Below are 25,735 nucleotides of genomic sequence, written 5' to 3' on the forward strand. Positions count from 1 at the left end.
CAACATTTTTAGGGTTGCATGTATTAGACAATTAATTCTATCGACATAAATTATAAACATTTCCTCGTTATTGAAGTTGTTAGAAATAATGTGTATAATGTGTAATGTTTCTTAAGCAAAGAAAGGAAATTTTCAGATTTACAACTTTACATTATAGTAATTGATACCTCAAATAGTTGATAATACGTGTTTCTGTAAGTAAAAGGCTGTACTGTAATTAGGAATACAGATGAAGATTTTCAGTGGTTACAACGCAATATTTGGTGACTCTATTTAGTAGATGTGTTATTTTGTAGGAGACAGTGCTGATTCCTAATGAGACAATACATTAAGAACTTAGACTTATTCCGTACCGTTGTACTGAAATAGAGTTTGGTATCCATGAGGTGATCATTTACATGATTATATTGTGCAAGCATTAACATTGCGCTCTGTTTTTCTATAGTTTTGTATAATAACGATCTATTAGAAGACGGCATAGGTATAAAACGTGTGAAATAAAGTTTTCTTAAGAGATATCCAATTTTAGGTTTATATCCAATATTATAAGTATATGGCTCGGTATGTAATTATATGGCTTTTAGTAATAGTTAGACATGGACATCTTGGTTTCATTTTGTAATGTCACAAAGGCCTCTTGAATAAATCCTGATACAAGTAGAAATATTTCTCAAGTCTCTGTGGGTAACGATGCTCCCTCCTACCTACCTGTACTAAGACAAATCCTACATTGCTTCCAACTGAAATGCCATTTAAACGATTAGAACCTATGAAAAACCTAGGAAAGGTGTATTCACTAGCATCTGTGAATTACGATGTTGTCGTGAAAAGGAATGTACATCTAGGCAACTTATTCCATCTCGTTGCTCCGCGCCATGATTTTCAGTGGGATGTCAAATCTTGTTGTAACCTGAGAAATTTCCAACAGGAAATATTGGCTTGAAAAATTCAAATCTCCAGCGCTCAGGGACGAGACTCAGACCGTTACCCTAAACAAAGATAGGTTCCCCAAAATTTGTGAGTAAGGTTATTGTCATTGGAAGAAAACTGTCTTCGGTATTACTGATTCTGGCATTAGCTCCTTAGAGTGTCAAAGGACCGCAATGTAGACTTGGGGGTTCTCACAACTTTGAGGTTCATATGTTGTTTTGAAAAGTACAATATCCGCACTCAACCTTGCCTCATTTCCCCAACAGGAATTTATCATTACCTCCATCGGGATACGTTACTAGGACCATTACTATGAACAACGATATTTACCTAGCGTCTGTGAGGTAAGTTATGGTTACTCGAAGAAAATGACTATAGGAGCGTTTTCTGAATCCCTAATGTAGACAATGAAACTTAGTAGGAAAGTTATAGTAATTTTAAAATTTAAAACTCCACAATCTCGTTACTTCAGGATGGTTTTTATAAACTGCCTCCAATAGGGACGTCGTTCTGAAAGCATGCGATGTTTTCTAGCGATTCTGAGGTAAGTCGTAGTAATTGTACAACATCCCCTCAAATTGCTTTTTCTGGCTTCTCCAAATGGTGTTATATGAAAAACCTGCAAAGATATCATGGTCAGATCCGGATAAAAAGTATAATCTATAAAAAATATTGATTTTGTGGAACCACCATAGAGCAGCATTTCTTCGTTAAACAATTATAAAGGACACGCACAAAAAGAAACATAGAAAAAAACAGGTCAATTTGTATAACCCGATTAAAATAAGTCGACTAAAATAACGGAAATGTTTTGTATAGTATTTTAGGTGCTTGAGAAAGAGGCATATATTTTGAAACATAGACTTTTTAAAGAGTACGCCAATCAGCTGCCTTCATTGGATCTGAGTATCCTATTTTTATTGCGTTATAAAAAGGAATTTGTCTAAATTCCATAGATTTCTCATTATAGAATCTTAGATTTTAGTGTGTCAATGCTACTCAACCGATTATCTGGTAATACTAATGATTTATTAGTAATATTCTGTATAAATTTAAGAAAACTCTGTTAGCTCTTTCAATTTGTCATACTGGCCGTTTTAGACTTGTTGCTTTTCTATATAGTTTTGTATGATAACCATCTGTTAGAAGACAACATAGGTCTAAAATGTGCAGAATGAAGGTTTTCTTAGGAAGAAATGTTAGGTTTATATCCAATATTATAAGTATATGGTTCGGTATGGAGATGTATAGGCTGTGGAAAAGCTTTTTTTATTTTTTTAGATCTTTGAAAATCAACTTGGTATATTTTACTCAAATTTTTGAAGGTATTTTACTCAAAATATTGCTCTTTAATATCAAACGTTTCAAAATTCTTTTGTTGTTGTATGTGTTGTGTGGGTAGTGTTCAATAGGAGCTTTATAGGAAACTTGTCCTCAAAACGTTTCGAGTGGCCTACTAAAGAGTCTGGCGACACTGAACAGTATTGGACTGAGGAATACCAATGGTTCTGCCATCGTCAGCGATATCTCACATTACAAGATAAACCAAGCATTCATTATTTGTGATTCCAATTTGAGATGGATCGAATTATAATTCAAACTCTAACCCAATATTTGGCAGTACAATACTTTCATGTGTCCGAGTACAAAAACGTATCAACGAAGAATTGGCTTGATATCACATGTGACGATCTGCTTTGCCATTGATGTGGTTAGGCGCCCTCATGGGATTCTGCCGTTCAGACCGAGTCAATTGTGTTGTTATTGATAATTTCAAACTATAACTTTTAGCGTTTGTTTCATAAAACACTGATAAAAGAGCGTCTTTTTTGGACGACAGAAAGGTATCAGTTGTCTGAAGACTTTATACATTATTAAATTGAAAAATGTTGCTTAAAAGTTGAAATTGATAAAAATTAAACAAAATGAAAAATATCTTACATAGAATATAGTTCAGATATCATATATAAATTACAGTTGTTATTATTTTAAAACCTATTATTAAGTATACAATAGGGGACGTATTTGCCCATTCTGAAAATTTGTAAGTGAACAATTTTATTAGAAACAAATAACGTTAAAACATTAAAAACTAAGGCACTGAATAATTAAGAGTTTAGTATGAATTTAACATATATTTGTATGTAAAATGTAAATTTACTTCATGAACATATCCCCATAAAAGAAAATAAAAATAATTAGCTGGGTTTTAGTGATACCTATTACTCGAGGGACTGGAACAATTTCATTCTGATGTAATCATATTGTAGTGACTTGGTGTGGAGACTTCCATTATTTAAATAAATAAATACAATTGCCTTTCTTAAGCTAGCGTATTTGTACTTATACAAATACTTATAATTTATTTTCAAATTAACTTTTGTCCAGTAAATTACAAATAAATACACACAAATAAAACCAAACTTAACCTAAAACATAAAGAAATAGTTATGGTATTAAAAGGTGAAGAAACTAATTACAAAAAAAATATTGTTACTTACGAATTGTATCACTCAACTTAAGTTTAAAATTTTCCCTAGAAACTACACTTTTGAATTGCAAGGGGAGGTCATTGAATAATTTGGGGGCGAAGTAAAAAAAAAAAGCTTTTCCTCCAGATCACAAGCTTTACTTGTGAAATTGGAGATTACGGTTCTGTCGGGTGAAGCGTGCAGAGACCTTCTTCCGGTATAGGAGCCTCTCGCTTAAGTACTACGGCTCTTTAAGAATAAGAACTTTGTGAATCACGCAGCATGTCAGCATTCTGTATACTACTTCCATGGACAGCGTTTTGGGAGAGTCTTGAAAGGTGGATAAATGGTCAAAGCATTTTAAATTGAAAATATACCTTATCACTGAGTTTGAAGTCTATTTATATCCTCCCATGAGATGCTGTTCCGTATGCGGGAACTGACAGAAATAATGATTGCATGAGCTGGAGCTTTGCAGTCTCAGGCAGCAGCGTTCTGAATCCATACAGAACCCTCAACCTCTCAGGAGCACGTTGGGTAACGTGGGTGACATGGTCAAAAAACGTAAGATCACCGTGAATAACACTACATAGAGTCCTCACTTTACTGCAAAAATTCAAGCCCCCGCCATCAAGAACGACCTCAATCCTGTTCCCGTCAAGGGTCGGCGCCACATCGTGTGGGGCTACATATGAGACCATTTTTAACTGACCAAGTGAAAATGTGTTTTAGTTCAGAATTTACTTGTCTAATGGATGACTCAAATTGTGCAGGCTCAAACACCATATACAGTTAACAATGATATGTGTACATATGTGCAGTACAATTTTGTGCACAATCTGGAAAATCAGATGTGTATACGTTGAATAAAATTGGGCCAAGACAACTACCTTGAGGGACACCACGCAGTTCAGGGAACCACTGGAAAGTGTCATTGCCAAATTTGGTGACCTGTTTTCTATCGCCTAGATAATATCTATTCCAAATTACTGCTTGCTCGCCAAAAACCGTGGTAGTTCATTTTCACTAGAAGCATATTATGATTGATTGAGTCAAATGGTTGGGAATAATCGAGCATGACCCAAATACTGCAGTTTAGTGACCTAAATACATTTGTGAGGGCTATACAGGTACTATGATTTTTTTTTCTAAATCATTAAGTTTAGAAAAAAACCTGATTGCAGTTTTATAGATATTCTTTTTCCTTTGATATATCAAACTATTTGTTTGATTGTGGTATTTTCCACTATATTGGACATGGCAGGTGAGATTGAGATAATATTAGTTGTTGCAAAATAGTATGTACTAAGACTTAAGGTAGAGGGCGAACAATAGTATTTTTCCATTCTTTAAGGAAGACTCCGATTATTACACTCATACAAGGAGAACTAGTTCTTTAGGTGACCAAAAGGCCGTCCGAATGCGTGATGACTCTTTACGCTCTGATGGGTACTTCGATACTCCGTTGTATCAGTTTAGTATACTTCAAAGAACCTACTGAGCATAACCTATTTATCCCAAAAGCTGTATCCATATTTAGTGTAAAGCTACAGATCCTAAAGGAACATTACATAAACAGAATGAAGAAATAATCTTTATTCAACATTGCGAACATAAAACTTTCATTCATTTTGCTCTATTATGTATCAATATACATAATTGAAATACAATTAATCATATTTAGATTTTTAAACGGTCTTTTTTTAAAAATTAGCAGATTTTAAACATATGTTAACAAGGATAAAATTTGTTGAAGCTGGAAGATATTGTAAAAAATTAATTTTTACTGCGTTTTGAGATAGTATTACTATAGTAGTATTGACTGATTATCGCTAATTTAGCTGCAAAAGGCATACACAAGTACTATCTTAGCACCAAGTTTAGTTTGAATTAATTATAAACTACAACAGGTATTGTAAACTATTATTGAATGTATGTTTTTTTATATGTGAAAGATTTTTATTTTTATAAGATCTTTTCACGAATTTGAAGTCAAATTAGGCGAATAAGTCCAGTCGTTCTTGGCGCTCAACAACACATTTAGCAATTAATTTTTATTACCGGGAAAGTGTTGTTAGACTTTTTTTGTGCTTATAAAATTCATTTTCTTCTTTATCTATGTCGTAAAATAATCAAGACAGGAAGATTTAATAAACGGGAAATTATGTCATACTAAAACCATCGTTTGGCAGTAATGGTTATTGCCTTAGTACAAATTTTGTAAAATTACTGGATTATTGCCCAGTTTTGTTTAAATTAATCAGTAATTGTTCATCGCCTGCATGAGATGCACGTGTAAAATGTTTATATTACTGCTATATTGTTTTCTTGAGCTGTTAATCGTAGAATATCAAATATCTCGAGAACTCCGTCTAGCGAGTAATCGCAATAAGCACATTTCTATGAAATCTGTTTAAACCACTGACGAAATAAACAAGTTGCAGCGTTGTTTCTTGTCGCTACGAAGGTAATGTTATGACTATATTGTTGTTTACGTAAATAATGTACTTAGTTCGACCCACTTTTAGTTGAAATGTTGAGCTCGTGCGTCAACCATATCCAAACTTCGTGGAATAACTATTACAAGTGTAATGTGTTTCGCAATCCTTACACTCACTCTGAATTTTACCTTATGAAATCACAAACCGATCAAAATAATAGCAAATTAAATCAAAATAATGTAATAATAGTAATAACTATTTGCTTGAGCTAGTAATAGTGTTAGTTAATTGAAAATTATAAAAGTTCATATTGTTTACGTTGACCCTCATTATGAGTTACAAAATAAGTGCAACATTACGAAACTTTGTATCTGATGGCTTTTTCAGTTATTAAACACAAATTTCAGGAGACACTCCCAACCGACCACTCTCGACTTTGTACGTTCTGTCACTACATAGAAGATCTTTTAAATTAAGGGCAGTAGGAATTTCATCTGCTTTTTTACATAGAGAAAAGATTGTGAATAATCTACAAAATGTTTTCTGATTTCAGGTATTGTTTTATACATAAAACCTCCAAAGCGGCAATTAACCCATGACTGTGATACTAGCTGGATGAAATTTAACAATCGACACACTTTTTTGACTTTAATAATGGTCACGAATATTATATTAATATTATTATACAAACTTATGATATTGTATGTTTATTTTCTTATAAGTTATCCATTGGTTGAAACAAAATTGTATTCAAAATAAAAAGTAAATAGTCATAGCGTTCCAGTAATTTGGTAAAGGAAACCATTTATACTTACTTGAAATCAAAATTTCGAAAGTTCTGAAGTCAGTAAATAAAACAAATTCTGTATGTTACCTGCATATATTTCGGTCCGCAGGACATATAGAACTCCACAAAACAAACACATTTTATTCAGGTATGTACTGCTAGATCGTATAATGAAACGATCTATATAGTAGAACTTTGTCACCCATTCATAGCGAAGCTTGATACGTGACACGTGGTACGGCGTACTCAGCGTATTAGACAACCTCCTTATACATAAATGTATACGGAAGTATTTTTATTTAATATATTATCCATTTGAACGAACCTACACATAGTATTCTTCTTGTGTATGAATATAATTTTAAAACAAATTGCGTTTCACACAGTAACATCAAAAGGTATGGTCTAGATCAATTTGCCCGAACAAGTCAACATCATTGATGTGGTGGGGTGCCCTACACGTTCTGTGTCAGATCGGGTGTAAGGGACTCGTTCTGGGTAAAAAATGTTGTATTTCAGTGATAGATGCTGTTTCCCAACATCACAATATACAGCGAAGCAATTACAAAGAACACGTTCTTGATGAACCCTTTGAAAGTGGACCTTGTTTATACGTTACGGTAGGTTTCAATTTAGAATTTTTAAAACAAAGTAGGTTCATTTAATTGGCTGAGCATTAGTCTGTTTCTGGAGTAAGCACTAAGCTAGACTATTTTGTGTGTGTATATATATATATATATATATATATATATACATATGTATTTTACTTGTTTTTATAAAATATTTTTTTATCTTAGTAACGCTTTTCAAAATTTGCATATTTATTTTTGTATTAGTCTAGATTTTAAATAAAAGTCACAAAAATTGTCAGTTACTCGAAAAAATCGCAGCTACTTAAAAAATTCAACCCTTAACAACTTTTTAACAGTGTAATTTTAGTGAAACATTTTAAGGGCACATAAAAGATATCCCTTCTTAAATTCAAACATTCTGATACTTTACTCTGGTACTTACGAAATCCGGCTGGAAAAGATTCATGTATGTCCATCCGCCTGTTTGTTCACATAATATACCGGGAACTTGGAACTTTGCGTGAAACTTCATTTCTTTACCTCGTGTTTGTTACATGTGAGTCCATTGGAATTGCCCGATCATTAACAAAAATATTTAAATTGATCTTATACGTAACCATTACGGAAACGAGAAAATCGTTAAATAAATAGATTTATAAACACATTAAGTACAATTGTATGAAGATACTAAGTACTAATGTGTAGATATAACCTTGAAATTTTGTTTAGACCTCAGCGAAGCTTGTTACGCGTCAATTTAAAAGTAGCCTACCGTAAGAAATTTATAGTATCACGTAATGCAATAAAATGCATTAACAACCTCGGATGCTAATTTTTCAATATACATTTGTAATCAAAGCTAAGTTTTATTTTATACGAAGAATATATTAGTTATGATAAAAACTCTTTGTTTAATCTATTGTGGCCCAATTGGTGAGTAACCTGGGGAAGATATTTGATTAATGAACCGGTGGATTTTACACTTTCGGTTATTGATGACTCGGTTTTGTCGAGGAACAATTAATAACCACTCTCTTTAACGAGTGGCGATCCACTCAATTTGCAGGGAGGAGTTTTTAGCACTAGTTTCACAGATTTTTGCTTCAAACCTGAAACAAGTTTAGCAGATACTGTAAATTACATTGGGGCAGTACTGATTGGACGTGATCACTTAATTGCTGCGTAAGAAGGACGAAATTATGTGGCGGACGCATTAGAGCACTCGGATCTGCGTACAGGTATCACTTGCTTACTAAATAATAATGATTGCATACACACTTCACTTCGACTTCACTTGAGCTGAATGTTAACTTATCCATAAGTATAAAGAAGTATAAGTCAACTGTCACCACAAGTCCGGTCAGTAAGTCGATCCTCTGTTCAAACTCAGAATACTCTAGCATTGGAGATACTTTTGCACTATAAAAAGCACTTAACCTGGCTTTTCTTGACATTGATAAAGGAAATTTTCTTAACAAAGAAATCTATTATCAGACGCACTGAAGAATTTTGGTGGAGCTTAAAATAGAATGGCACCAAAATGGTTAAAAATGTGAAACAATAATTTTTCCCAGATAGGTTTTTCCTAGCTTTATATACTTAAAGTCGAAGTTCAAAGACATAAGTAAGTTACAAAACCGTGAGACAACTGGAAAAATGACTGGCAGTACTCGCTTTTAAGATACTGCATGTTGTTAGCTGACGCTGATGTAACATTTATTTTCCCTCAAAATGACGTCAGACGCTTCAGTGAAGAGTAATGAGGAAGGGAAAAGGGGGAAGGAAGCAACTACTTTTTAATATTTATAAATCAATATATAGTAAATTCACAAGAGCCATTTTCTGACCATCAAAAGATTTATGATTAAATTGAATGTCTTCGCTGTTACGCTTAAGGGGGATCCTAACTAGTATCTACGTTTTGTGGCTCAGAGAAACATTTCTTGCACAATAATGTATATATTGATATTGTTACACTTACAGTAGGATTTCTACATTAGTATAGATAGATATATTGTACTTATCGTTTAGCAATAAATAATTCGAAGCAATATTTCCACTCGTTCGATATATAAATCTCCGCTTTATACGTTCTAACTCCCGACACAATAATGTATATCTGCAGATCAATTGATATTGTTACACTTAAAGTAGGATTTCTACATTAGTATAGATAGATATATTGTACTTATCGTTTAGCAATAAATAATTCGAAGCAATATTTCCACTCGTTCGATATATAAATCTCCGCTTTATACATTCTAACTACTGACACAATAATGTATATCTGCAGATCAATTGATATTGTTACACTTAAAGTAGGATTTCTACATTAGTATAGATAGATATATTGCACTTATCGTTTAGCAATAAATAATTCGAAGCAATATTTCCACTCGTTCGATATATAAATCTCCGCTTTATACGTTCTAACTCCCGACACAATAATGTATATCTGCAGATCAATTGATATTGTTACACTTAAAGTAGGATTTCTACATTAGTATAGATAGATATATTGCACTTATCGTTTAGCAATAAATAATTCGAAGCAATATTTCCACTCGTTCGATATATAAATCTCCGCTTTATACGTTCTAACTCCGGACACAATAATGTATATCTGCAGATCAATTGATATTGTTACACTTAAAGTAGGATGTCTACATTAGTATAGATAGATATATTGCACTTATCGTTTAGCAATAAATAATTCGAAGCAATATTTCCACTCGTTCGATATATAAATCTCCGCTTTATACGTTCTAACTCCCGACACAATAATGTATATCTGCAGATCAATTGATATTGTTACACTTAAAGTAGGATTTCTACATTAGTATAGATAGATATATTGCACTTATCGTTTAGCAATAAATAATTCGAAGCAATATTTCCACTCGTTCGATATATAAATCTCCGCTTTATACATTCTAACTCCCGACACAATAATGTATATCTGCAGATCAATTGATATTGTTACACTTAAAGTAGGATTTCTACATTAGTATAGATAGATATATTGCACTTATCGTTTAGCAATAAATAATTCGAAGCAATATTTCCACTCGTTCGATATATAAATCTCCGCTTTATACATTCTAACTCCCGACACAATAATGTATATCTGCAGATCAATTGCTGCTGTTACGCTGAAAGCACTCTCCTCCGCTTCCAAGTGATATTAACGTCCCGACTGCTATTGTAAAACCCGTTTATTTGAGATGGACTTCAATTTCGACATTATTACGATTTTTAATGTAAACCGAACTGCCGTTTCTATTCGGTTAATGATTGCTCTCAGCGTTTACTCCACCACCAAAATTGTTTCCGATTGCACCGAAAGTTAATTTATTCACAATCGATTGTATGGAAATCGAAATATCACACGTGTTCATTTAATATATGTAATTCCCGGGACACCAATAAAATGCCAATAGACTTAGTGCCTTTAATACAAAAAAATATGCATATGTGAAATTTATTAGTGACTTAATTGGCTGGTCGTTAGCGAAGCCTATATATCTCTATCTACTCTGTCTTTATGTTGCAATTAAGAACAAAAAGTAATACATAATAAACTACAAGTAAATGAGTTATTTATGTAATGAACTCCATAATGTAAGGTTATTTTCTATAATTAATATTTAAAAAAACAAGAGAAACCCAATTAAAATGAACTTAAATAGTGATAAAAATTGCAATATTGTCACTATAAAATTATAACAAACGTTTGAATGTTGCATAATAAGTGTATTTATTTGATTTTAGAGGTACAATTGTTCTGAAAATGGCTTAATGCTGAAAGCTCGTGATTAGAATAATAAATGTTTTACAAGCGCTTTAGTTTCATTTTTCGTATTAAGTATACGCAAAATTAGATTGTTTTGAAATACTATTTTGTTAGACTCCGCTTACTAAAATAAATATATTTTGATTTTAGTTCTTTAAGTTATTAATTTAAAATGTATTGCATAGTCAATTTATTTAATGTAGCATCTCGTCGTAAAATAGAAAACTGAAACACGCAAAAGTAAGTACTAAGTACATTACTACTTGGTAGTTGTACATATTGTTGGGGGGGGGGGGTAACCGAACTGTCAGTAACATAAAAGTATAAAAGGAGGACTCCGCCTGAAGGGAGTGACTGAAGCGCTGATTGTAGCCCTGTATTGCTGTATTGCTGTGTTGCGACAAGCGCGCGAGAAAGGTCGGTATTGGGAGTCGTACATCCATAGCGCAATCTCAACAAAGGTGTCAGACAGTATTTCTCCCCGGTACTATACAGCCTCACGACACACAACACTACAGCGGGCTGTATACAGTAGTTATGGCCGCTATCTGGCTGTATACAGTCTACAGGCTATATCGCATACTGTCGCCAGTTCTTCAACATTACAACGTCACGATCTGGCTGGATTATTACGCTAAGCGTGTCACCCAAACATTTCATAAACAAGACAAATAATTTTAGTTAACATAATTTCGATAACAGTATGGAAAAAAGGGTACAAAAATAGTTCATAAGACCTGATTTATGTAATTAATTTTGATTCTGAAAGTTTCTTCGTTTGTAGTCAAGAGATACATACACATAATTTGCAAAATAATTTTACCGCAGCTAAATTAAGATTTGACCTCTACGGAAGAGAAAATACTACTGGCTGTATGACATTATCCTGGTAATTTATATTTTAAACACCGTAATAAAGGAATGTATCACACATTGTTGAAAATTTACGGTTCGATTTAGAACATTCTTTACATTATATATAATTGGATTAGTAAATGTTTTAGTTTATTTAAGCTTGGGTTATATAAAACAATACACCCTTTTTATGGCATGACAGAAATTAACCTAAGATGCATCTGCTCAATCAAATTGAATAAGCAAATAAATTATATAGCATTAAAGTAGTTTTAGTAAACTATATAAATATAACTATCCTTGATAAATACATTAATTAGTTAGAAAAAAAGATTAAGGAAATATTTCAAAGAATAAAAATATCAGAACACTAAGAAATTATGTATAATTCTGATGTTTATTCAGGAATAGATTCTTAGGAATGGTACATATTACTATAATACATACTCAATCTCTTCACCTGAATTCCATTACTTCTTGCCGGATTAAGATTAAAAAAGGAAATAAGAGCAGAGTGTGATTTTGACCGTCGTAAATGTTAATTTTGAGAAGATTTTGTAAATTGGTCAAGGTGCTCTGTGTTGGCATACTTGATTTTCAATGATGAATCAAGTTCAATTTTGAATTTCTTACCTTAGTACATGTTAATAAAGTAAAAAAAAAAAAAAAAAAAATGGTTCTAATATTTTTGTTCTGGTATAATTATTTATTGTCAGTCAGGTGATTATTGGCGCAAACTATGTATGAACTATCTAGTTATGAAAGACTAATAATTAGTTTGAGACAAAATTGCAGTTAAACCGTGATAGAAGTGAGTTAATCTGATTGTAATCAAACAGGCATTAAAGTCTGGATTTTGAGTGTCTGCAAACAGCCTTACTCGTAATAGCAATATTGTAAAGTTTTAAATATCATCCAAGCATAAATGATAAATGTTAGCCTATTTAAAAATATTTGTATTTTCTTAAAGGTCAATATCAGATGTATTGTAGGTGATTTCTCTTGTCGAAATATAATTATTTCACGAATATTAGTTACTTTGGCTTTTTGAAATATAAGCCAACCAGATCATATATATGATACAACATTTAAATACAAACAAATTAACTGTTCAACAAAATATGTGTAATAAGTACAATAGCAAGTGTTACTCCAAAAATATATAACCTAATTTTTAATAAATTAAAAATCAGAATAAAAATTAATTTTAAATCCTCAGTTGGATTTAAATACCTCAATTAATGAGACATACATAAATGCATAACTCAACAATAGATACAATGTATTGTTGTATTATACATTTGTAAGCGTATTAAAACTACATAGTACAGTTCTGAGCACAATTTAGAGTTTCGTGTATTCACTAAATTTAAAAAATGGTCGCGTTTTAAAAAGAAAATTATAAGTATGTGTAATAGGTGTGATATTAATCTCTTGTCATTCCAATGCCATGCTGAACTTCGGACTGGAAATATCCCAGCAATAATATCACACACTGCTGATTTATATGTAGCAAGGCATGTAACTGAATAGTGTTCCTGTTATAACAGATGGAACCTGAGTATTGTTAGATGACAAATCATTGCACTTTAGAATGCTTATGCTTATATTATATACATTTTTTAGATTATTTATGATTGGATTAGGAAGGACATTGAGATTGACTATGCTGGGAATAGTAAAAGCATTTTAGATTATTCATGGTTTGATTTGGAAAGTTCTTTAGATTATATAAAATTGGATTAGTACATTTTTTAGATTATTTAAGTTTTGATTAGGAGAACCTTTTATATTATTTACGTTTGGGTTAAAAAACCCTTTTAGAATATTGATGTTGCTTTAATTAGGAAAATGATTTAGAATATATATGTTTGAATTAAGAAAAACATTTTAGATTATTTATGTTTGTTTTAAAAACACCTTTTAGATTGTTTATGCTTGGATTATGAAAACCTTTTAAATTGTTTATCCCTGGATTACGAAAACTCTTAAGAATATTTATGCTTGGATTAGGATAAGTCTTTAGAATATGTATGTTTGGATTAGAAAATCTATTGAGATAATATTTAGGTACACTATCTAAGTCATTGATTATATTTGTAGTAAGATGACGCTGGAAAAATTAAAGCATTTGTTGTTTCTGTGAGATTTGTTATATTATGTTGTTTGTGCTACGAGTGTTCCATTATCGGGACTTTTGTTATGAGAAACAAAACACATTTTAAATTGTATCTTAAGATCATTCAATATTCCTTGAGCGCAATTTTCTTTTTAGAAGTTACCTCAAACTAAAGCTTAGGATAACTGAAAATAACGTTCTGAGGCCACTAGAAGTTATAGAGATTTATTGCCATCTCAGCCTGAGCACACACATTCACTGATGAGGTCAGACTGGTAGTTCACTAATTAGCGGAGATCAATTCACGTGATGCAATTCGGGTTGCATACAAATTGGAGACGTGAGCCCTAATATTCTCTATGTATGTCCGCTTGTCTCTACGTAGAGTTCTCTGAATTGATTTCGAGTATTTCCGTTCATGGTCACACTTCTTTAACGAGTTTTGTAGTTGAGCTATAGTTGTACAAGTCTTCATGTGCTTTATTTGTTTGTGTTACATTATAATGTGTCAATATTGGCTTACATAAGGGGTTGTAAACGAAGACTGTCATCAAGACCCGTGTCAAGTATATTAGCTAACAAGATAACAATGATTGTTGGTGACGATTGTTAGTTGACAGGGTGGCATGCGTCTGCCTCCCCGTGACGCGCTGGAACCGTTGTGTATAACACCGACAAGAAGAAAGGCACGAAGTGGAAATCGGTGCCAAATGATCGAGGTGACTCCACCGAGAAGGTGTGACTCAGGAGAAGTAGGTGAGACCTTACAAGCAAACTTAAGTCGATAACATATGTGGGGAGACGCAGTCAGAGTTCCGTAATGCAATTAGTGCCGAACGTTTGCAGGTCGGGTAGTAGGGGAGATCCAGGGGCCGGGCGCTGGGGGTGGGACCGGGCGGGGGTGGTGGAGGGGATGCTGGCAGGAGCACGGGCAATACTCGTCGAGCGACGGAGCCAAGCCACACAGCGAGGCAGCCGGCATGGACACTTAGAGACATGGGACCCTTCTGCCCCTTCGTGCTTCTCGTCACATGCTTCTTATGTCTTCTAAAAGGTAAGTGAGTGAAGTGATAAGATCCGAGTGATAAGTGCCAAGTGATAAGTGTGCGACAGCATCGATTGGCCGGAGATACGAGCCTCTGCGCTGCGCGATATGCTACTCACCGACTGGGCCACCGACCACCGACAGTGACTGTGCTTCTATCGTTACGCAGTGGCCGATACTATGTGTTTAATATGGAATTTTATGGAAACTCCACCCTTCATATCGAGCATAACATGTACACCTAGGAACCAAGCATCGAAAATGATATATCATCACTAATAAAACCATAAAATCGTTAAACCTCATATATACTTATTTGGAAGATTGATAAAACTTTGTATAGAGTATCACGCCATTAGATAACTGGTATAGATTTTGAAGTAATGTCATATTATATATAAAAGGTATATTTTATATAACAGTAAAATATAAATTCCCTTAAAGGTAACACTTTCAACATAAATTATTCCACTATTATTTACATGTAAATATATAGATTTATATAGATGTCATAAAAACTTGTAGTAAAAAAACTGTAATTTCCCGCTTTTATAATAAGCATTCCAATTTGAAATATCTTTCTGTGATATACGGATACACAACAATGTTAAATTATATAATGATTTCTACAATAAAACATATTGTACAGTCTCAAATATATTATAACGATCAAAATATTGTAGTTATAATCCTTCAAAATAAATTATATGCAATGCAATTGTTATTTAAAATATGTAAGATAAATAAAGATTAAGGAGATAATTCTTAAGATGTAAACATAAACTGTGATGAAAACTGTTTTTTAATACAAGTAAGTATAAGAGCCCAAATGTAATATCAAAATCATGTAAATATTGCGGATTTTTTATTAAAACTAAATATATTTTTTTCAATATTCTAACCTTTTTATACGAAGTGTTTTAAAACTTGAATCGTATACGTTATTACAGTGTAACAAATTGATTTTTAAAATGTAAGAAATAACTGTTAGAAAAAACCGCTAATTTTTGTAAGGGTGTCAACATGTTAGAAATTGAAATGTTATATAATGTATTATTAAAATAAATAGCTTCCCACACAGAATATATAACTTTCCTACCCAAATATCTATTTTTAAATTACTCCCCTTTTAATAAATCTATTCGTAGACAGAATCTAATACATTAATTATCCAAATCCATTTAAAAACGGGGCAGTAAAAGTTTTGAAGTATTATTAAATTCCTATTTTTTTGTATCGGAAATGTTATCCTATTTAATAAGTCATATATTAATTTACAGGAAATGAAAGCTTCTCATCCGAGCTGTGTAAGCAATCATATTAATATTATTTTTTTGTACGATTTGTATTATATGCCATTTAATGTTTTGATTTATAAAGTTTTATCAAACTCGTAACTTAAATTTTAATCACACTTTTTGTTTACAATTTGCAATAAATTAGATTAATGAAGACTCTAAATTCGTCTGCAATAAATCATTATGAATAGAACCCGTTTTGGCTTAAAAAGCAGTACAATAAGTACGTTCAATAAAAAGATATTTAAACTGACTAATGAATACAACCTAATAACTATTTAAAACCTAAAATATAACTTGTATGTTCCACAATAAATAAATAAATTACTATATTAATACACCGATTGTTAATTTAATGAGATTATTTGAGAAACGTACTTCTTAATACATGTTCTGTAAATATAGCGCATAATTTACAATTATAAAATTATATTTTAAAAACTGGTTTGTATTTTGATTATCACCAATTTAATCACCAGAGTATATACACCCACCAACCCATATATATAAGTAATTATACCAAAACCAAATGCTGACACCACCCCATACGCCGTTGTGTTTGCCTTTTGAGATAAATAATCTAAATGATGGCCATCCAGGTCCTCACCCAAACTAGTTTAAAATTCAATACAATACCACAAAAGTAGCAATTCATTCGGCGTTTGTTTCAAGTGTTTTGATATGGTTTGAAAATTCAGCTAAATTTATCGTAAAAATGAGTAATCCCTTCCCCAAAATCAGTCCTGAGCAAACATTTTATGGTGTTCCACATTTTTGTTGGAAGTAACTTGACTAATACAAATTATTAAGAAATTTGCACATTTTGATAGCATTTATCTTTTAAAATATGTTCTTAATCATCGAAACTTACAATTCTTTACAAAGTACCCATGAAATAATATGTAAACAAATTTGTCCTTTTTCATTAGTTTGAAGTCACAAAACCAAATAAGTTTCTGATTATAATTACATTTAAACTTGCGCAGTTCATGTTTTGAGTCTGGTTTATTTAATCACACATTTTAAATAACTTATCTCAATACATTTATACCATTACTAAAAGAGGCTCTGCTTTGCGGGCCAAACACGCCCGTTTTTGCTTGCTTTTGCCCTCAGACGTTGATGTGGCTGATTCTGATTAACTACACCTTTCGAAATTTAATAATAACCACATCCTCAGTACCCACCCTGTTGCAAATTAAAACAGAAATTAAATTGAACTTTAATATAATTTTAGAACATTAAAAAAAAATTCGTATCTATATAAATCTTTCTTGAAAAAAATAATCATAGTAATAAAAATCAGGTGAGGAGTAAAACGTTCAAAACACGTGTGCAAAATGTAGGAATTTTAAATTTAACCTTTAAATACTTTTAAGTAATGAGATAAAATATCAAACTCCTATTATTAATTTCCGTGACATTCTAAAACAATATTTCAATTTAATGACTCATTTATCTCTTATTAATCATAAAACAGCGAATCATAAATATTGATAATCTGTTCGTTTTTTTTCTTCAAGTTACGAAATTAGTAAAAAGCAAGCTAATGTTTATTATATGTTATTGCTAACTCGATTTGTTGGACTTTATAACATTTACAAATATCCCCAAAACAGTTCCTATGGCAATTTTTAAAATTTAAGAGCTTAAATTTCGCATAATATCACTAAAATAAAGAAATTGGCACCGCAGTTGAAATAGATTCAAATTCCTTCCCGTTTTTGACATGCAGTTTTAAAATGTATGTGGGGCGTTGAAAAGTAATTACATACATTTTACTGTCTTATAATGTTTTGTTAATTACCTTCACTTCAGGGTACACATTCTTTTAAAGTGATTAGTGACTATAAATAAACATGTTTGTGGAAAAGAGACATTAAATTGTTTAGCAAACATATTCAGAACAAAATAATTTCACATGCTATGTTTACTAACTATTTTTATGTAATAAATACTATAACTAAACATAATTTCACTAACATAAGGCTTAAATATACAGATAACGATAAGATTAATGCAGATGGATTAAGGAACAAGATAACTGCTGGAAATAAAATATAGACTTTTAGCGTAGTTTGCGGGTACGTGATCTCATCAAACTGTTATTAAAAATATGTTTTGTGTGGCTTGTTCCTTTTTCCAGAAATAAAATAAAATCAGAAGAAATATAACAATGAGAACTACAACAATAAAGTAAATTCAATAAGTAAGTACACTAATAAGTGTTAATTTACTTTACTTTAACTACAACAATTACATACACCATAGAGAAAATAGTCTACAAAGACTATTATAGGGCAATATTTTCCCAATATATTCATTAATTTATAACCAAACAATACGTAAATATATTTAACTTACAAATATTGTGAAAATAAAATTGGAATAATTTATAATATATCTTCCAAATGGATGTAAAATATCAAGGTATAATGATTGGGGTTTAATGAAAGTAATGTAAGTATAATAATACTCTGATACAAATTAACAATAAACCATATCAAATATTGATACAGAGTTATCACAATTTTGGATCTTGCAGTAATTAATATAAAATGTCAAACTGTAACTCTCATGTTATATGGGTTGTGTAGCAATATACTTTAGGTGTAACTGTAGTATATTAACTATAAAACAACTTAAAAAAGCCATTTTAACTAAAGTTATCGATATCTCGTACTTCCAAGCCTCTCTCAAAAAAGTTATCCTTTGTATCCAATAAATAATTTAACAAAAGTACATAATGCAATCTTTCATTTTATAGTTTTTGGAGTAAGTTCTTTATCCTGATCAGTGCTCTATACTAAAGATATATTCTCGTAGTTTTAACTTCATGTAAAGAAAGATTAGAGTTTACGTTGTGTCAACTGGTTAATGGGGTATAAGTCTGTGATACTTAATAAGAAAAACAGTCTATCTTAATTAATAACTGCCACCTCATCGTACAATTCCATTACATTTTCATTTATATTCATCCTAATAAATACACATTTCGATGTATTCGATACTGAAGTTAACAAGTCAGGTAGTAGTATTAGTAGCAGGTGATAAAATAAATTTTAAAATAATAAATAATAAAATATTAAAATTGTGAAACGTCAATTTCTTACCTCTATACCTTAAGTAATAATACAAGCATATTTTGATGCGTATAAAAATAAATAAAGTTACACACTCAACGATTATTTTAGATTATTGTGTTTTTATTTTATTGTTTAACAGTATTGTAAAAATTAATACATTTTGTTTCATAGAGTTACCATTGAAAACAAATAAATCAATTAGATTTATGAAATGAGAATATTTGTGGAATCATGCGTGAAGATGTATATAGAAAAAATAGTTCACAGAAAATTGTGTTATTGAACACGTTCAAGGCATATTTACACACTCTTTACATTTTAAAATGTAGACTTATCAACATGCTTAATTGTATAATTTATTTTTAAAGTTTTAAATTTTTATTATTGGATGAATTAAAGCGATAATATTAATAATCATTTAAATGTAGAGTGGCTTTAACTAAACAATAGTAATAAATCACTTAAACATGAAAGAAAACATGTTTTTAAGTCACTTAACAGTATAATAAATAAAAATGGTATGTATACATTCCACATGTTAGTTGAATATTTAAAAATTTTTAAGTACTGCTTTTTCTAAATAGATCACTTTATTAAAACAATACCTCAATAAATTAGCTCACATTGAATTAATTTAAACCCTAAATATAACATCACGGTATAGGAACTAAACCGTTAAAATGTCAACGTATCGTAAATCAAACCTTTACGTCTTAATTTTTCTAGCTCGATGTTTAAAAACATATATTTCGCTGATTATTTGTAATTAGTGAAAAAAATCAGTATATAATTCCTAAGCCATGCGGAGGCGGAGGAAACGTACTAATCTTAGTAATGGACATAATAATTGTGGTGCATTTCCACTTTCTCTCATTGACATGGTACAAATGACTGCAATCAGATGTGTGAATGACTGTAATATTGGGGATATTAACTCCAGCCGTACAGTTCTCTTACTGTTTTCACGAATTAGGTGAAATATATTTCAAGTAGCGTTACTTTACTGGGGTGAGCGCAAACATTGTACATTAACACGAATACTATTTAAATACTTAATTTAAACCACAACAAGTAGTTATATTTAGAGAGACATGAGTTGTTTACATATATATGACTACTAATCAAAAACCGCCAGTATCTAAACATTAACGAATTTTTCCCTATATTTTTATAATTCTAGTTCTGAGTTTGATTTGTTTTTATAGTTTTTAAAAATAGGTATGCACAATTCCTGATATTCTTGGATAAATTCAATTTAGTTCCATAAACACTCAAAAAACTCTAGTTGTATAGATTTTTCTGGTGATTTTAAATAGTTTAATTAAGTCGGTTTTTCATTTAGTTTTACATAAAAAAGAAAATAGGATGGATTGGTCAAAGAAATATGAACTTACATAAAAAGGTATTTTAATAATGTATGATTTCGGACTCTTTACATTATAAATGTATCGATCATTTAAATGTTCCTAGAAGGTTATACCTTTCGAAATTCAATATAATTTGCAACTTAGAATTACTAAATATTTATATATTACGAAGATATACTTTAACGCTGTATTCGCAAAGAAAATATTGTTTTGGCTTTATTACTTGTGCTTTAAATTATTGAGAGCTAATAGTGATAGTTCAGAATAACATACTGCACATTTTTAGGTTTCAAAGAATATAGTATACAGTGCCTGACAAAACATTTATGTTTTTATAGAATACTTGTAGGAAATTTGTAAAAATAAAGAAAATCGGCATAATCATGATCTTTGGGAAATTATTGAAAGCTATATTTGATATTTACCTATTTATAAAATTTTAAAGACTAGTAACTTTTACTTCTAGGTACTTTATTTTAAAAAGTATATAACACAAAATTAATAAGTATTAAAAATAAAAAAGAACTGAAAATTTGTCACCCTATATTGATATAATTTTCAAAATCTATGAAAAGAAGTATTTGTACGGTAAATTACCATTTAGGTTTTAAGTAAAACACAGCACATACCGACGTACTTCTGTAGCGTATCCTTTCCCAACTTTAACCCAGATATTTTCTGGTTTGAAAATCATTAAAAGCAAACGCAGTGCGCTCGGTCACTCAGCCAGTGGGGGTTGGGTGTTATGTTGTTGGGGGGGGGGGGGGGTTGCTAGCCGGAATTGCATTGGGTTATGGACACTGCGACACCCAGGTGATAGATCCAGGGGTAAAAGTGGCGTTAACGGCTGCATAAAACATAACCCCTGACCTACTCCGTTGCCGACCCCGAAAACACAAAACATCCCACGTAGTTCTACTTGTTTTAGTGTCTACTTAGTGCTTTGTAAATTACATTGGCAAGAGAGAGCTTTCTAAACCTCATTTATTAGTGCTTTTAGCAACTAAATGTTATAAAACATACAGAGATAAATAAACCTCAAAACGCATTTGACAGATCTACATTTTAGCTAAACATGAATACTATGAAGACTTTCAAAATCTCATTTGCTAATGTTTTACAACCAAAAGTTGCAATATATATAGAGGTAATTAAACTGCATAACGTATTTGAGAGATCTACATTTTAGTTAAACACGAATACTATGAAGACTTTCAGAATCTCATTTGCTAATGTTTTACAACCAAAAGTTGCAATATATACATAGGTAACTAAACTGCATTTGGGAGATATATATTTTAGTTAAATATGAATGAATACTTAAAAGACAATGAAGCAGTAAGAGTTATCTCATAAATAAGTCTGCTTAAATCTGCACATTAACACATCAGTTAGTATATAATGCAGCTCCATCTGTAACTAAACAACAACTCTATTACAAAATCTAAATGTTAATTAATTGTCTAGTGACTCCAGAGATAGTCAAAAGACTTATATAGTGCTTGGCAGATTTATGGGGTTACAAAAAAAATAACAGGCTGTACGTCTACTATCTCTTTGTAAATACAACTCTTTAGTTCATAAAGCATCCTAAGATTACATTAACTAAGATTTACGAACTATTAATATGAATTGAAACCTAAGCATTCCCGAATTTCAAATCATATTATAACGATTAGATGAGTTATGATGATATAATCTTTCACAACAAAATTATAAGATATGATTTGTATTGTGGAATATGATCGGTCTTAAGTACTGTCCTTTCGTGTGTCTAGACAAAATCTGAGTATTAGAAGGTTCTTTAGTTTAACTATAACATAAAAAAGGAAATGTGGGATTCTATGGCTTTAATTGATATTCAGCGTTATTTTTTTAAGTCCTTTCAATATTTTATGATTAATATACAACGTTATTCCGGTAAAACGAATGTTGCATTTTAAGTAGTTCTCCATTTAAATGACCGAGAACCACTGTGAGAGCTCTATATATTTATCCATATTTTCTGTTTTGGTCATATCATAGATAGCCTAGAGAACGTTTGTACTTCATAAATATTTGCAAATGTATACATATTTCACTATTATCCCAGCAAGATCTTTATATGGCAATCCACATTTAGCCACAGTAATCAACCACTGCAGGATTTACTTTTTGCTAATGGGCTTTGTTGGTTACAAAAGTGTTATAAATGCAATGTTTTTTCCCGACTAAAGTAAAGAGTTTCCTTGTCTATTTTGCCATGACCACCAGAAAAATATATAGAAACAAACAAGTTGTAAAATCCTAAGGACATATACTGTCTGGATTTGTTATCCACTGGATAAAACGAACACAATCTATAAATAATCACGGTTAGAGTACGCTAAACCACTTGAAGTGTAACAGGCTTCGCTGAGATTGCATATAAAATTTAAAATATATAACTCATTTCATTTCGGAAATGTCCTGTGGGAAGCTAGATGGACATGAAAACATACAAAACAGAAATTGTTACAAAAATTATGCTCATTAAAATTGTATATGTGTGTAAAAAGTGTCTAAAGGAAAAGCCAGATATTTAAAATACATATTTTTAAATTGAAGTAACGATACAGTAATTCGCAAGAACATAAGTCAGTGGAATGTATGTATACAATCACATTACTGCATAGTTCAGAGATATTGTCATACATTTGTGAACAATAAAAACCTCTTGATTAAAAATAAGTATACTTGATGAGGTTTCGCATTTAGGCCTGTAATGTAATCTTACATTAACTCGGAGATCCTAAAACTCAATAATAACAACTAGTAAATAACAGTGCTAACTATTCACAATATCTAAAGAGTAATAAAATATATTACCCTAGCCATACTAGATCGAATCTGATCCTAAATGTCCACAAGTCAGCCAGAAGAGTGGAGATGTGGGATTCGGTAATACAACCGATGAGACTATGAACTCAGAGCACTCAGGACTTAGGTGTCGATATTAAAGGAGCCCTCTACTGTATTTAATGTTATATAGGGTTAAATAGCCCAAAGCATTTGTCTAAGTGTAACATTTTAACTGAAATATGATGTCATAAATGTGACTAAATTAACACAAACAAACTTTATCATTGTAACGAATTAATTAATTTTAGTCCACCGTTCTCGATTACAACCATTTATCACAATGTTTCGTGTGTTATTATTGTATAAAACTCGCTGTTTTTACCGTTCAGTGGCCAGTTTTTATTGATTTTGTTATTTATATAAGTGTTGAAAGTTACACAGGTTATCAATAATATGTAAAATATTACAGTTTTAGAATTTGAGGAAGTATAGGCAAGCTTAAAATTGTATAGTAAAATGAAATAAAAAATGGGTTTATTTTTGGAAGCGAAGTTAGGACTGTTACGACTCTCTATCACTCAGCCTCAGTGCAATGTTTGCCAATGATTTGAATTGCTAGAAGCAGATTAGGCGTCCGGTGTTTTTCCATGCGAAAAAGACTTAAACCTTGTTACAATATTTTCTAAAGTGTTACCATTTTAATCGTGAAATATTTTATATGTTCTTTTTAAGTTTAAAAAATATAAGGTCAAAATAAAAATTATTAAAGCTTTAAGGTGAGACAAATATTTAAAACTACCACAGTGTGTGCCTTATGTTAAATATGAAACGTTTTCAGTGGTAACGCAAGTTTGCATGCGGTAACAAATAATCATATTTTGGTTTATTGGAGTTAAATTATAAGAGTAGCTGTGATTCTTTGAAAAGCATCTCGTAAATATCTTAGCCTAGATGACATACTAATATGCACCGAGAAACGGTGAAAATCAATAATAAATAAACAAGATACAGGAATACTATATCTTAAAAAACAATTGAGAAGCCAATAACATTTTCTTAATGATATAACATATGTAATAAATAAACCACGTTGGAACTTGGTAAATAACAAGTCTAAATATGATGGAAATGATAACGAATAATAAGTAACGTAATAAATAAATAGTAACAAAATAATCTCGATATTTATTAAGAACCAGACATGTTCTCCTTAAAACCGTGTGTGTCTGCCCGTCTGTGCGACAAATCTTGATAGAATGGTTCTAGAGGTCTGAAAAGTGATATAAATATTCCTCTAGGTCCATGGGGGAAATGCATATGTTTATGGGTCAAAAGGATGAAGAGCAGGATAGTTCCCATGGGACGACATCATACAGATATTCCCGTACTGGGATATAGTTGGAATGTGTTTATGAATGGGGTCAAAATGTCATACATAGGGCAGTAAAGTTTCCCTTACGTTAGGTCACCAGAGTTTTCATCATCTTCTATCGGGTAGTTCGATACTCTGTGTACTTATAATACATAGAGTGTAATGACAATATTGTGTTGCGTGTGTAATCTATCGAGGTTCCAAGGTTGTTTACCATCATCCTAAAACACTAGAGTATATTACCTCACCCTAGGAATACTATCGTACATGGCTTCCTCGGTTATAGGATTACTTGAGGCCAATACAGCTCACATGAAGCTACCTCCAAGGGTAAACCCCTTTTGGTCACGATCTAAATAACACGGTAAAACAGTTCCGTACTGAACTAACAGCGTTATAAGTGAAGAACAGAATACACCTGCATGCATTTAGGTCGGCTCTGATTCTTTATTCTTGTTTATATTGTATTTTTAAAACTTTGTGCATGACCCAGCTTGAAAAGCTAATAAATATGATTTTTCTGAAAAAGTCTAATGGTTTTGTTCTACAGTAGCATATAAAGGAAAATCTATTAAGGCCAGTCATGTATTTAGTTGTAATATGTATTTTCTTAATAATTCACAACTAAATTGTGTGAAATAAATATTTAGTTAAAAACTATACCGTTCTGAAAATTCATAGACATTCCTTGATAGTAAAAACAAACTAGATAACGTAGATGGGTGAAAGTACATGTCAGGTGGTTGAAATCTGCACTAAGTCTTTTTAAATTAATTTCC

Source organism: Homalodisca vitripennis, chromosome 2 (genome assembly GCF_021130785.1).
Source record: "Homalodisca vitripennis isolate AUS2020 chromosome 2, UT_GWSS_2.1, whole genome shotgun sequence".
Taxonomy (NCBI): domain Eukaryota; kingdom Metazoa; phylum Arthropoda; class Insecta; order Hemiptera; family Cicadellidae; genus Homalodisca; species Homalodisca vitripennis.